Below are 14,344 nucleotides of genomic sequence, written 5' to 3'. Positions count from 1 at the left end.
CCTCAGAAAATAATTATTTGTAGGGACAATTTAAAAACTTTAAATGATTTTCAAAGGCTGTTAGCTGATATTACTTGGCTTCATTCTTATTTAAAGCTTACTACAGGAGAATTGAAACCCTTATTTGATATTCTTAGGGGGAGTGCTGATCCTACTTCTCCTCAAGTTTTAACTTCAGAAGAGTTGTTGGCCTTACAACAGGTAGAAAGAGCTGCTGAAAAACAATTTGTTACTTGTATAGATTATTCTTTGCCTTTACATTTGTTGATTTTTAATACTACTCACACATCTACAGGATTATTATGGCAAAAAGCTCCTCATATGTGGATACATTCAAGGATATCTCCTAAACATAATGTATTGCCATATTATGAGGCAGTGGCTCATATGATGATGCTTGGAAGAAAGCAGGCACTTATTTATTTTGGCAGAGAACCAGATATCATTATTTAGCCTTTTAATGTTGATCAAAATAATTGTTAAAGCAGCATAGTATAGATTGGTTGCTTGCTCAAATAGGATTTGAAGGCATTATAGATAATTATTATCCTCAAGATAGGCTGATAAAAATTTTAAATGTACATAAGGTTATATTTCCTCATATAATATCTTTACAACCTCTATATAATGCTCTTTTTATATTTACTGATGGCTTCTCCAAAGGACACTCAGGATATCTTATAAATAATCAACAGGTAGTCATAGAGACTCCTGGGCTTTCTGCTGTGAGTTTCTGACAGAAACCACAGCAGTACTAAATGTTTTTCAGTCTGTAAATGATGCTTTTAATCTTTTTACTGATAGTCTATATGTGGTTCAGTCAGTTCCTTTGTTAGAAACTTGTAGTATATTTCATTTCAATATGCCAGCTGGATCTCTGTTTTCACAATTGCAAAACGTCATTCTTGCCTGAAAAAAAATCTATTTATATTGGTCATATAAGAGCTCATTCTGGTCTTCCCAGACCTTTAGCCGCAGGCAATGATGGCATTGATGGAGCTTTATTAGGAGCAGCTTTCGTTTCAGATCCTGTTGTTTTGGCTAAATGTGATCATAATATATTTCATCTTTCTAGTCGTACCTTAAGGCTCCAACATAAGACCACTACGAAGCAAGCTAGAACAATTGTAAAACAATGTCCTGTCTTACATTGTCTCCAGTTCATTGTTTAGGGGTTAATCCACAAGGTCTTATGCCCAATCATATTTGGCAAATGGATGTAACTCATTATTCAGAATTGGAAAAATTGAAATATATACATGTCTGTGTTCAGGACTCATTTTTGCTTCTCTACATACAGGAGAAGCTTCTAGAAATGTAATTGATATTGCTTACAGGCTTTTACTGCTATGAGATTGCCTAAAATCATCAAGACAGATAATGGCCTTGCTTGTACTGGAAATAACTTTATACAATTTTGTAAGGAATTTGGAATTGAACATAAAGCTGGAATTCCTTATAATCCATGGGACAAGGAATTGTTGAATGTGCACATTGCACTCTGAAAAATTGGCTTTTGAAAACAAAAAAGAGGGGGAAATAATATCCCAGTACACCACAAAAAAAAAAATTTAATTCCAATGCCAAGGCATTCTCTGAGTGTGTGGAAGAGGGCATGTTTGTGTTTTTTCTTCAGGAAGCTGAAGGAGCATGTTAGCTGCCAGAGTGGTTGATGAGACGTGCTTAAGCTGGGACAAAGAATGATGCTGATTGTGAGGTGGTAGAGGAGTATCCTGACAATGATGATAGAGAAGCTGTATTGGGCTTGTGTCCCTGATCCACCCTTTTTTACATCCAACACTATGGGAAGGACTAGAAGTTGTGGAAATAGTAAACAACACTAAGTTGATGAATATGCCTGCTGAAGGAAATTTCACCATCAATAGAGAAATTAATTATTAAAAATTTAGAACTAATGCTTCCATATGCTTTTGTGGGAGGTGCAACTACAGGCACTTCTGCCCTAGTTTTGCAAGGGAAAAAATTATGAGCTTCTTAGAACAGCTATAGATACAGAATAAAGAAAATGAGCTGAGTACACAGCTCTCCTCACTGTCCACACATCACCCTTTATCCTGTCTATCTCTCTTAAGAGAGGGCCTGATACTTGCCAATAGTACTGGATTAGGAAATGTCTCAGCCTGCTTCCTTTGTGCTGAATTAGGACACCCTCCATTGACAGCTGTCCCTTATCCCACACCTTTGAATATGTCTGGTGCAAGTCCTAAGTCCCAAGTTTTTGAAGTATCCTTGTTCTTGATCCTTGAAGAACAGCAATTTAAATTCTGCTATACTGGTTCAAATGATAATTTGTGCAATAAAAATAGCTTGCCTAGTCAGGATCTGATTGCGCCTGAAGGGTACGTGTGTGTGTGTGTGTGTGTGTGTGTGTGTGTGTGTGTGTGTGTGTGTGTGTGTGTATAATGGTACCCTTAATAAAATTCTTTCCAAAAACATAAAGATTGCCATGTCTTCCCGTGACCCTAGTTCCTCAATTGACCTTACTAACTCCCATCAAGTATTTGAGGTGAAATATCCCTCTCACCCCCCACCCCAACCTCATATTAGAATAAAGCAAGCTCTTTTCCTCCCTGTAGTAACCAGTAGTGCCTCCTTGGTAACCTCTGTTGTGGCTGCCAGTTTAGCTGGAGGAACTTTAACCCATTCTCTTCTCACCACTGCCAGAAATCCCAACAATTTGGGTTGGCAGTGGAAGCCTCTGTTGAATCATTAGCTTCCTTACAGAGACAATTAACTTCCCTCGCCCAAGTTGCCTTACAGAATCAAGATGAGCACTTGATTTGCTGACCACTAAAAAAGGTGGCACCTGTCTCTTTCAGAAAGAGGAATGATGTTTCTATGCGAATGAGTCAGGTATAGTGGAGACTTGAATCCAACAGTTACATAAAATTAATTTGAAGCTACAGAAAAAAACAATTTTTAGCCGCTGATGATAATTGGTGGAAGTCCTCCATGTTCACCCTCTTGATGCCCCTCCTTGGACCTTTAATAAGCATTTTATTATTAGTAACTTTGGGGCATTTCATTTTTAACAAAATTACTGGTTTTATTTTTATTTGTTTTTGTTTTTGTTTTTCGAGACAGGGTTTCTCTGTGTAGCCCTGGCTGTCCTGAAACTCACTTTCTAGACCAGGCTGGCCTTGAAACTCAGAAATCTGCCTGCCTCTGCCTCCCAAGTACCAGGATTAAAAGCATGCACCACCACTGTCCTGCAAAATTACTAGTTTTATAAAACAGCAGATTGATTCCATGGCATCAAGACCCTTACAATTTCATTATCATAGATGTGATTGGGCTAATAGAAGCCTTGCTGAACCTGAGTTTGATAATTCTCCTTTAGGAACTGCATAGGATTCAGACCTGTGCATACTGGTTCTTGATAAAATGAATCCAGTTTGGGTTCAGCTTGAGCTTGAGCTGCGAGGCTAAGCACCACAGGAGAAGGTCTCACACGGACACATCTCTGAAATCCCCCTGAGAAAAACTTAGTTTTCAAGGTTGGTATCTATTTTTCCACGTTATGCTAAAAATTTTCTAGGGCTCTGCCTCCCCTCCCTCAAAATACCAAAAGCCATGACTGTGGATCATGGTGGTACCCACCAGAGGAATCAGGTCAGTGCTCCCCCTCCCTGCTGGTTAACGCCCACTTATCCGAGATCGTTAAGGCCTTAATCAAAATAATTAAAAGGGATCTGGGCACCTTCCCTGCCAGAGGAGAGGTGTCTGCCCCGCCCAGGAGGGCTTTGCAGGAGCACCCGGGGGAGCCATCTTGGTTCCCGGATCCCGCCAAGACTAGTCCACACAGGTGAGAGTGTGGACTACAGAAGCTAACAGGTTCGGGGACAGGCAGAAGCCACAGTTCTGAGGCAGACCCCATTACAGGCTACAGACGTTGGGGCACCTTTCCTGCCAGAGGAGAGGTGATTGCCCTGCCCGGGAGGGCTTTGCTGGAGCACCTGGGGGAGACATCTTGGTTCCTGAATCCCGCCGAGACTAGTCTGTGCAGGTGAGAGTGTGGACTACAGAAGCTAACAGCTTCTGGGACAGGCCTTGTTTCAGGCTTTCATCTTCTGCCAGAAGGCAGGTCTGAACACCAGATATCTGTGCACATTCCCTGCAAGATGAGAGCTTGCCTGCAGAGTGCTCAAACCACTGAAACTCAAGAGGGAGCTAGTCTCCCAGGTCTGCTGATAGAGACTAACAGAATCACGAGAGGAACAAGCTCTAACCAGAGACAACTATAACAACTAACTCCAGAGATTACCAGATGGTGAATGGCAAACATAAGGATCTTACTAACAGAAACCAAGACCACTAACCATCATCAGAACGCAGCACTCTCACCTCACCCAGTCCTGAGCACCCCAACACACCTGAAAAGCTAGACCCGGATTTAAACATATAAGGCAGGCATATCTCATGATAATGGTAGAGGATATCAAGAAGGACTTTAATAACTCACTTAAAGAAATACAGGAAAACACTGCTACAGAGTTACAAGTCCTTAAAGAAAAACAGGAAAACACAACCAAACAGGTAGAAGTCCTTAAAGAAAAACAGGAAAACACATCCAAACAGGTGATGGAAATGAACAAAACCTTGCTAGACCTAAAAAAGGAAGTAGACACAATAAAGAAAACCCAAAGTGAGGCAACGCTGGAGATAGAAACCCTAGGAAAGAAACCTGGAACCATAGATGCGAGCATCAGCAACAGAATACAAGAGATGGAAGAGAGAATCTCACGTGCAGAAGATTCCATAGAGAACATTGGCACAGCAATCAAAGAAAATGCAAAATGCAAAAATTTCCTAACTCAAAACATCCAGAAAATCCAGGACACAATGAGAAGACCAAACAATAGGAGTAGATGAGAATGAAGATTTTCTACTCAAAGAGCCAGCAAATATCTTCAACAAAATTGTAGAAGAAAACTTCCCAAACCTAAAGAAAGAGATGCCCATAAACATACAAGAAGCCTGTAGAATTCCAAATAGACTTGACCAGAAAATAAATTCCTCCTGACACATAATAATCAGAACAACAAATGCACTAAATAAAAATAGAATATTAAAAGCAGTAAAGGAGCTCACAGTCAGCTAGTGAGTGGATCACAGGGCCCCCAATGGAGGAGCTGGAGAAAGTACCCAAGGAGCTGAAGGGATCCGCAACCCTATGGGTGGAACAACATTATGAACTAACCAGTACCCCGGAGCTCTTGACTCTAGCTGCATATGTATCAAAAGATGGCCTAGTTGGCCATCACTGGAAAGAGAGGCCCATTGGACATGCAAACTTTATATGCCCTAGTACAGGGGAACGCCAGGGCCAAAAAAAAAAAAAAATGGGAATGGGTGGGTAAGGAAGTGGGGGGGAGGGTATGAGGGACTTTTGGAACAGCATTGGAAATGTAATTGAGGAAAAGATGTAATAAAAAAAAAAAATATATATATATATATATATATATATATATATATATATATATATATATAAAAGAGCACTTAGCACTCTTAACCACTGAGCTATCTCTCCAGCCCCCTTTTGTACCAGATTTAGACATTGTGTGATGACAAGCTTTGTGTATGGCTGTTTCTTCATCTTCCTTTATAGCTCTGCAACCCCTTTAATTCTTTTTTTTTTCCATTAATACATTGGATGGGGTCTAAAGAAATAATAACTGTAGTTTATAAGAAATGACATCCTTTTCTTGTTCTCTATCTTAAGGCAAAAGGATTCAGTTTTTTCATCATTTGGGGTGGCATTACCATTAGGTGTACATGGCCACAGCAAAGTCCCTTCTCCTCCTGATCTTCTAAGTGTGTTTGTGACACATGAACTGTAGACATTTTGAACTTTTACAAAATTTATGTGTATGGGTGTTTTGTCTGTACACCACATACAGGCCTCTCACATGCTAAACAATAACTGTGTCCCTGAGCCACATCCCCAGCCCTGTTTGGTTGGTTTGCTTACTTTAATTCAACCTTTTTCTCTCCTCATACCCAGGCTACTACACCCAGCCAAACTCTCAATTACCATAGATGGAGAAACCAAAGTATTCCACGACAAAACCAAATTTACACATTATCTTTCAACGAATCCAGCCCTTCAAAGGATAATAACAGAAAGAAAAAAAAAATACAAGGATGGAAACCACGTCCTAGAAAAAGCAAGAAAGTAATCATTCAACAAACCTAAAAGAAGACAGCCACAAGAACAGAATGCCAACTTTAACAACAAAAATAATAGGAAGCAACAATTTCTATTAACATCAATGGACTCAATTCCCCAAGAAAAATACACAGACTAACAGACTGGCTACACAAACAGGACCCAACATTTTGCTGCTTACAGGAAACCCATCTCAGGGAAAAAGACAGACTCTACCTCAGAGTAAAAGGCTGAAAAACAATTTTCCAAGCAAAAGGTCTGAAGAAACAAGCTGGAGTAGCCATTCTAATATCTAATAAAATCTACTTCCAAGCCCAGTCACCGGAGTCAGCCCTGCCTGCAGTTTCCTGAACTAAGTGCTTCTGCCCACCCAGAGCAACTGATTCTAAGGCCTGACTCTAGCAATGGCCTTCGCAAATCTGCGCAAAATACTCATCAGTGACAGCCTGGACCCCTGCTGCCGGAAGATCCTGCAAGATGGAGGGCTTGCAGGTGGTGGAGAAGCAGAACTTGAGCAAGGAGGAGCTGATAGCTGAACTCCAGGACTGTGAAGGCCTCATTGTCCGGTCAGCTACTAAGGTCATTGCTGATGTCATCAATGCAGCAGAGAAGCTCCAGGTGGTGGTCAGGGCTGGCACAGGCGTGGACAGTGTGGATCTGGAGGCTGCCACGAGGAAGGGCATCCTAGTCATGAACACCCCCAACGGGAACAGCCTCAGTGCTGCGGAGCTCACCTGTGGGATGATCATGTGCCCGGCCAGGCGGATTCCTCAGGTGACGGCTTCGTTGAAAGATGGCAAATGGAACCAGAAGTTCATAGGGACAGAACTAAACGGGAAGACACTGGAAATTCTTGGCCTCGGCAGAATCGGAAGAGAGGTGGCCACCCGAATGCAGTCCTTTGGAATGAAGACTGTAGGCTATGACCCCATCATCTCTCCTGAAGTCGCAGCCTCCTTTGGAGTTCAGCAGCTGCAGCTGGAGGAGATCTGGCCTCTCTGTGACTTTATAACTGTCCATACCCCACTCCTGCCCTCCACCACAGGCTTCCTGAATGACAGCACCTTTGCTCAGTACAAGAAAGGCGTGCGAGTGGTGAACTGTGCTCGAGGAGGCATTGTGGATAAAGCTGCCCTGCAGCGTGCCCTGCAGTCTGGTCAGTGTGCTGGGGCTGCACTGGATGTGTTTACAGAAGAGCCACCACAGGACCGGGCCTTAGTGGACCACGAGAATGTCATCAGCTGTCCCCACCTGGGTGCCAGCACCAAGGAAGCCCAGAGCTGCAGTGGGGAGGAAATGGCAGTCCAGTTTGTGGACATGATGAAGGGGAAATCTCTAACAGGCGTCGTGAACGCCCAGGCCCTCACCAGTGCCTTCTCTCCACACACCAAGCCTTGGGTTGGTTTGGCAGAAGCATTGGGCATGCTGATACATGCCTGGGCTGGCTCCCCTAAAGGGACCATCCAGGTGGTTACACAAGGAACATCTCTGAAGAGTGCTGGGACCTTCCTGAGCCCTGCAGTCATTGTCGGCCTTCTGAGAGAAGCATCTAAGCAGGCAGACGTAAACTTGGTGAATGCTAAGCTACTGGTGAAAGAGGCTGGCCTCAATGTCACCACCTCCCACAGCCCTGGGGTTCAAGGGGAGCAGGGCAGCGGGGAATGCGTCCTGACTGTGGCCCTGACAGGTGCCCCCTACGAAGCTGTGGGCTTGGTCCAGGGCACCACACCAATGCTGCAGATGCTCACTGGAGCTGTCTTCAGACGAGAGGTGCCACTACACAGGGGCCAACCCCTGCTTATATTCCGGGCTCAGCCCTCCAACCCTGTGATGCTGCCCACTATGATCAGCCTCCTGGCAGAGGTGGGTATACAGCTGCTGTCCTACCAAACCTCCATGGTGTCTGACAGAGAGCCCTGGTACATCATGGGCCTGTCCTCCCTGCTGCTCAGCCTAGAAATATGAAATATGGAAGCAGCATGTATTGGAGGCTTTCCAGTTCTGCTTCTGACCCTGGGGCTCGGCACTCTCAGCCCCACAGGCTCTTCTGAAGAAACCACTCACTGTGACCTATAGGGAGAGGGGATCGCAGAACCATGGCATCTGCCTGAAGTAATACCTAGTAAAGAATTCTTAACTCAAAAAAAAAAAAAAACCCTACTTCCAACACAAAGTTATCAAAAAAGACGAGGGGCACTTCATACTCATCAAAGGTAAAATCTTCCAAGAGGAACTCTCAATTCTGAATATCTATGCTCCAAATGAAAGGGCAGCTACATTCATTAAAGAAACTTTAGTAAGCTCAAAGCACACATTGCACCTCACACAATAATAGTGGGACACTTCAACACACCACTTTCATCAACGGACAGATCATGGAAACAGAAACTAAACAGGGACACAGTGAAACTAACAGAAGTTATGAAACAAATGGATTTAACAGATATCTAGAGAAAGTTTTATCCTAAAACAAAAGGATATAACTTCTTCTCAGCACCTCATGGTACCTTCTCCAAAACTGACCCTATAATAGGTCACAAAACAGGCCTCAACAGATACAAAAATATTGAATTTGTCCCTTGCATCCTATCATATTCACCATGGACTAAGGCTGATCTTCAATAACAACATAAATAATAGAAAGCCAACATTCATGTGGAAGCTGAAAAATACTCTTCTCAATGACACCTTAGTCAAGGAAGAAATAAATAAAGAAATTAAAGACTTTTTACAGTTTAATGAAAATGAAGCCACAACATACCCAAATTTATGGAACACATTGAACACAATTCTAAGAGGAAAACTCATAGCTCTGAGTGCCTCTAAAAACAAACTGGAGAGAGCACACACTACCAGCTTGACAACACACCTAAAATCTCTAGAACAAAAGGAAGCAAATTCACCCAAGAGGAGTAGATGGCAGGGAATTATCAAACTCAGGGGCCAAATAAACCAAAGCACAAACAAGAAGAACTATTCAAAGAATCAACCAAACGAGGAGCTGGTTCTTTGAGAAAATCAACAAGATAGATAAACCCGTAGCCAGACTCACTAGAGGGCACAGGGACAACATCATAATTAACAAAATCAGAAATGAAAAGGGGGACATAACAACAGATCCTGAAGAAATCTAAAACACCTTCAGATCCTTCTACAAAAGGCTATACTCAACAAAACTGGAAAACCTTGATGAAATGGACAAATTTCTAGACAGACACCAGGTACCAAAGTTAAATCAGGATCAGGTTAATGGTTTAAAAAGTCCTATATCCCCTAAAGAAATAGAAACAGTCATTAATAGTCTCCAAACCAAAAAAAAGCAAAGGACCAGATGGGTTTAGTGCAGAGTTATATCAGACCTTCAAAGAAGATCTAATTCCAGTTCTTCACAAACTATTCCACAAAATAGAAGCAGAAGGTACTCTACCCAATTCATTCTATGAAGCCACAATTACTCTGATACATAAACTACATCAAGACCCAACAAAGATAGAGAACTTCAGACCAATTTCCCTTATGAATATCGATGCAAAAATACTCAATAAAATCCTCACAAACCGAATCCAAGAACACATCAAAATAATCATCCATCCTGACCAAGTAGGGTTCATCCCAGGGATGCAGGGATGGTTTAATATATGGAACTCCATCAACGTAATCCATTATATAAACAAACTCAAAGACAAAACCCACATGATCACCTCCTTAGATGCGAAGAAAGCATTTGACAAAATCCAACACCCATTCATGATAATAGTCTTGGAAAGATCAGGAATTCAAGGCCCATACCTAAACATGATAAAAGCAATCTACAGCAAACCAGTAGCCAACATCAAATAAATGGTGAGAAGCTGGAAGCAATCCCACTAAAATCAGGGACTAGACAAGGATGCCCAATTTCTCCCTACCTATTCAACATTGTACTTGAATTCCTAGCCAGAGCAATTCGACAACAAAAGGAGATCAAGGGGATAAAAATTGGAAAGGAGGAGGTCAAAATATTACTTTTTGCAGATGATATGATAGTATATATAAGTGACCCTAAAAATTCCACCAGAGAACTCCTAAACCTGATAAACAGCTTCAATGGAGTAGCTGGATATAAAATTAACTCAAACAAATCAATGGCCTTTCTCTACACAAAGGATGAACAGGTTGAGTAAGAAATTAGGGAAACAACACCCTTCTCAATAGTCACAAATAATATAAAATACCTTGGCATGACTCCAACTAAGGACGTGCAAGATCTGTATGATAAGAACTTCAAGTCTCTGAAGAAAGAAATTTAAGAAGATCTCAGAAGATGGAAAGATCTCCCATGCTCATGGATGGGAAGGATCAATATAGTAAAAATAGCTATCTTGCCAAAAGCAATCTACAGATTCAATGCAATCCCCATCAAAACTCAATTCTTCAACAAATTGGAAAGGGCAATCTCCAAATTCATCTGGAATAACAAAAAACCTAGGATAGCAAAAACTCTTCTCAAGGATAAAAGAACCTCTGGTGGAATCACCATGCCTGACCTAAAGCTGTACTACAGATCAATTGTGATAAAAACTGCATGGTACTGGTGTAACGACAGACAATTAGACCAATGGAATAGAATTGAAGACCCAGAAATGAACCCACACGCGTATAGTCACTTGATCTTTGACAAGAGAGCCAAAACCATCCAGTGGTAAAAAGACAGCATTTTCAACAAATGGTGCTGGTGCAACTGGTAGTTATCATGTAGAACAATGGGAATTGATCCATTCCTATCTCCTTGTACTAAGGTCAAATCTAAGTTGATCAAGGAACTCCACATAAAACCAGAGACAGTGAAACTTATAGAGGAGAGAGTGGGGAAGAGCATCGAAGATATGGGCACAGGTGAAATTTTCCTGAATAGAACAGCAATGGCTTGTGCTGTAAGATCAAGAATCGACAAATGGGACCTCATAAAATTGCAAAACTTCTGTAAGGCAAAAGACACTGTCAATAAGACAAAAAGGCCACCAACAGATTGGGAAAAGATCTTTACCTATCCTAAATCTGATATCCAATATATATAAAGAACTCAAGAAGGTGGACTCCAGAAAATCAAATAACCCCATTAAAAATGGGGCTCAGAGCTAAAAAAAGAATTCTCACCTGAAGAATGCCGAATGGCTGAGAAGCACCTGAAAAAAAATGTTCAGCATCCTTAATCATCAGGGAAATGCAAATTAAAACAACCCTGAGATTTCACCTCACACCAGTCAGAATGGCTAAGATCAAAAATTCAGGTGACAACAGATGCTGGCGAGGATGTGGAGAAAGAGGAACACTCCTCCATTTTTGGTGGGATTGCAAGCTTGTACAACCACTCTGGATATCAGTCTGGCAGTTACTCCCAAAATTGAACATAGTACTACCAGAAGATCCCACAATACCTCTCCTGGGCATATATCCAGAAGATGTTCCAACGGGTAAGGACACATGCTCCACTATGTTCATAGCAGCCTTATTTATAATAGCCAGAAGCTGGAAAGAACCCAGATGCCCCTCAACAGAGGAATGGATACAGAAAATGTGGTACATTTACACAATGGAGTACTACTCAGCTATTAAAAAAGATGAATTTATGAAATTTCTAGGCAAATGGATGGACATGGAGGGCATCATCCTGAGTGAGGTAACCCAATCATAAAAGAACTCACATGATATATACTCACTGATAAGAGGATATTAGCCCAGAAACTTAGAATACCCAAGATACAAGATACAATTTGCGAAACACATGAAACTCAAGAAGAATGAAGACCAAAGTGTGGTCACTTTGCCCCTTCTTAGAATTAGGAACAAAACACCCATGAAAGGAGTTACCTAGACTATGTTTAGAGCTGTGACGAAAGGATGGACCATCTATAGACTGCCATACCGGGGGACCCATCCCATAATCAACCTCCAAATGCTTACACCATTGAATACACTAGCAAGATTTTGCTGAAAGGACCCAGATATAGCTGTCTCTTGTGAGGCTATGCCGGGGCCTAGCAAACACAGAAGTGGATGCTCACAGTCATCTACTGGATGGCCCCCAATGTTGGAGCTAGGAAAAGTACCCAAGGAGCTGAAGGAATCTACAATCCTATAGGTGGAACAACAATATGAACTAACCAATACCCCCCCACCGGAGCTCATGTCTCTAGCTGCATATATATCAACCTAGTAGGCCATCAGTGGAAAGAGAGGCCCATTGGTCGTGCAAACTCTATATGCCTCAGTACAGGGGAACGCCAGTGCCAAGAAGTGGGAATGGGTGGGTAGGGGAGTGGGGAGGGGGTTATGGGAGACTTTGGGGATACCATTGGAAATGTAAATGAAGAAAATACCTAATTAAAAAAGGTAAGATTTGCTTTGACAAATAAAATAATTATAATAATAATAATAATAAGGGAGGAGATGCTGGGAGCCATGGCCTCTGCCATGGCCTTGTGGAAATTTTCTAGCATACCTAACCAGCCCTGAGAGAACATTTGTGGACAAAACAGAAAGAATATTTGTGAGTAGAGAGGGCACTGTGACCATTGGTTCCAGGAGCTGAAGATTGCCACCTGACCTTCAGAGAGCTCCCAGGCTCTCCCCAACCTCCCTTGAAGCCTCCTTTTTCTTACACTTATATTGTCACCCCAGAAAAAAGTGTTTCAGAGTGTGATCAGTCAAATTGTCTTGCTCTCCTTTCTTCATGTTTCTTGCCCCTCTTACTCTCTCTCCCCGTCCTAGGATCTCACTGATAATCCCTACAGGTTGAGGTAGAGTAGAACTCCATTGTATAAATGTAGCACATTTTCTGTATCCATTCCTCTATTGGAGGACATATGGATTGTTTTCAGTTTCTGGCTATTATAAATAAGGCTGTTATGAACATAGTGGAGCATGTGTCCTTATTATATATTGGAGCATCTTCTGGGTGCTCATCATCTGCCCAGGAGTGATATAGCTGGGTCCTCAGGTAGGACTATGTCCAGTTTTCTCAGGAAATGCCAAAATGATTTCCAGAGAGGTTGTACCAGCTTGCAATCTCACCAGCAATGGAGAAGTGTTCCTCTTTCTCCACATCCTTGCCAGCATCTGCTGTCTTCTGAGTTTTTGATTTTAGCCATTCTGACAGGTGTGAAGTGGAATGTCAGGGTCATTTGATTTGCATTTCCCTGAAAATTACGGATGTGGAACATTTCTTTAGGTGCTTCTAAACCAAACAATATTCCTCAGTTGAGAATTCTTTGTTTAGCTCTTTACCCCATTTTTAATAGGGCTATATGTATCTCAGGAGTCTAACTTTTTGAGTTCTTTGTATATATTGAATATTAGCCCTCTATCGGATGTAGGACTGGTAAAGATCTTTTCAAAGTATGTTGGTTGCCATTTTATGCTATTGACAGTGTCCTTTGCCTTACAGAAGCTTTGCAATTTTATGAGGTCCCATTTGTCAATTCTTGATCTTAGAGCATAGGCTATTGGTGTCCTGTCCAGTAAAATTTCCCCTGTGCCCATGCGTTCAAGGCTCTTCCACACTTTCTCCACTATAAGTTTCAGTGTACCTGGTTTTATGTGGAGGTCCGTGATTCACTTGTACCTGAGCTTTGTACAAGGACATAAGAATGGATCAATTTGCATTTTTCTACATGCTGATCACCAGTTTCACCAGTTCACCAGCACCATTTGTTAAAAATGCTGTCTTTTCCACTAGATGGTTTTAGCTCCTTTGTCAAATATCAAGTGACTATATGTGTGTGGGCTCATTTCTGGGTCTTCAATTCTATTCCATTGATCATTCTGCCTTTCTCTGCACCAATACCATGCACTTTTTAAGACTATTGCTTTGTAATTCAGCTTGAGGTCAGGAATGGTGATTCTCCCAAAAGTTCTTTTATTGTTGAGAATAGTTTTTGCTATCCTGGGCTTTTTTGTTGCTTCAAATGAATTTGCAAATTGCTCTTTATAACTCTATAAAGAATTGATTTAGAGTTTTGATAAGTATTGCATTGACTCTGTAGACTGCTTTCAACAAGACGGCCATTTTTACTATATTAATCCTATCAATCTGTAAACATGGGAGGTCTTTCCATCTTCTGAGATCTTCTTTGATTTCTTTCGTCAGAGACTTGAAGTTCTTGTCATACAGAT

At 41.6% G+C, this 14,344-nt stretch overlaps 1 pseudogene; it reads left to right on the top strand.

The window, feature by feature from the left end:
• Positions 1-6,529: 6,529 nt before the first annotated feature.
• Positions 6,530-8,201, top strand: LOC110310798 (D-3-phosphoglycerate dehydrogenase pseudogene; annotated as a pseudogene).
• Positions 8,202-14,344: the final 6,143 nt, after the last annotated feature.

This window comes from Mus caroli, unplaced genomic scaffold, assembly GCF_978045245.1.
Source record: "Mus caroli unplaced genomic scaffold, Mus_caroli_1 scaffold_16, whole genome shotgun sequence".
Classification (NCBI taxonomy): Eukaryota; Metazoa; Chordata; class Mammalia; order Rodentia; family Muridae; genus Mus; species Mus caroli.
This window is presented reverse-complemented; position numbering and strand designations above follow the sequence as displayed.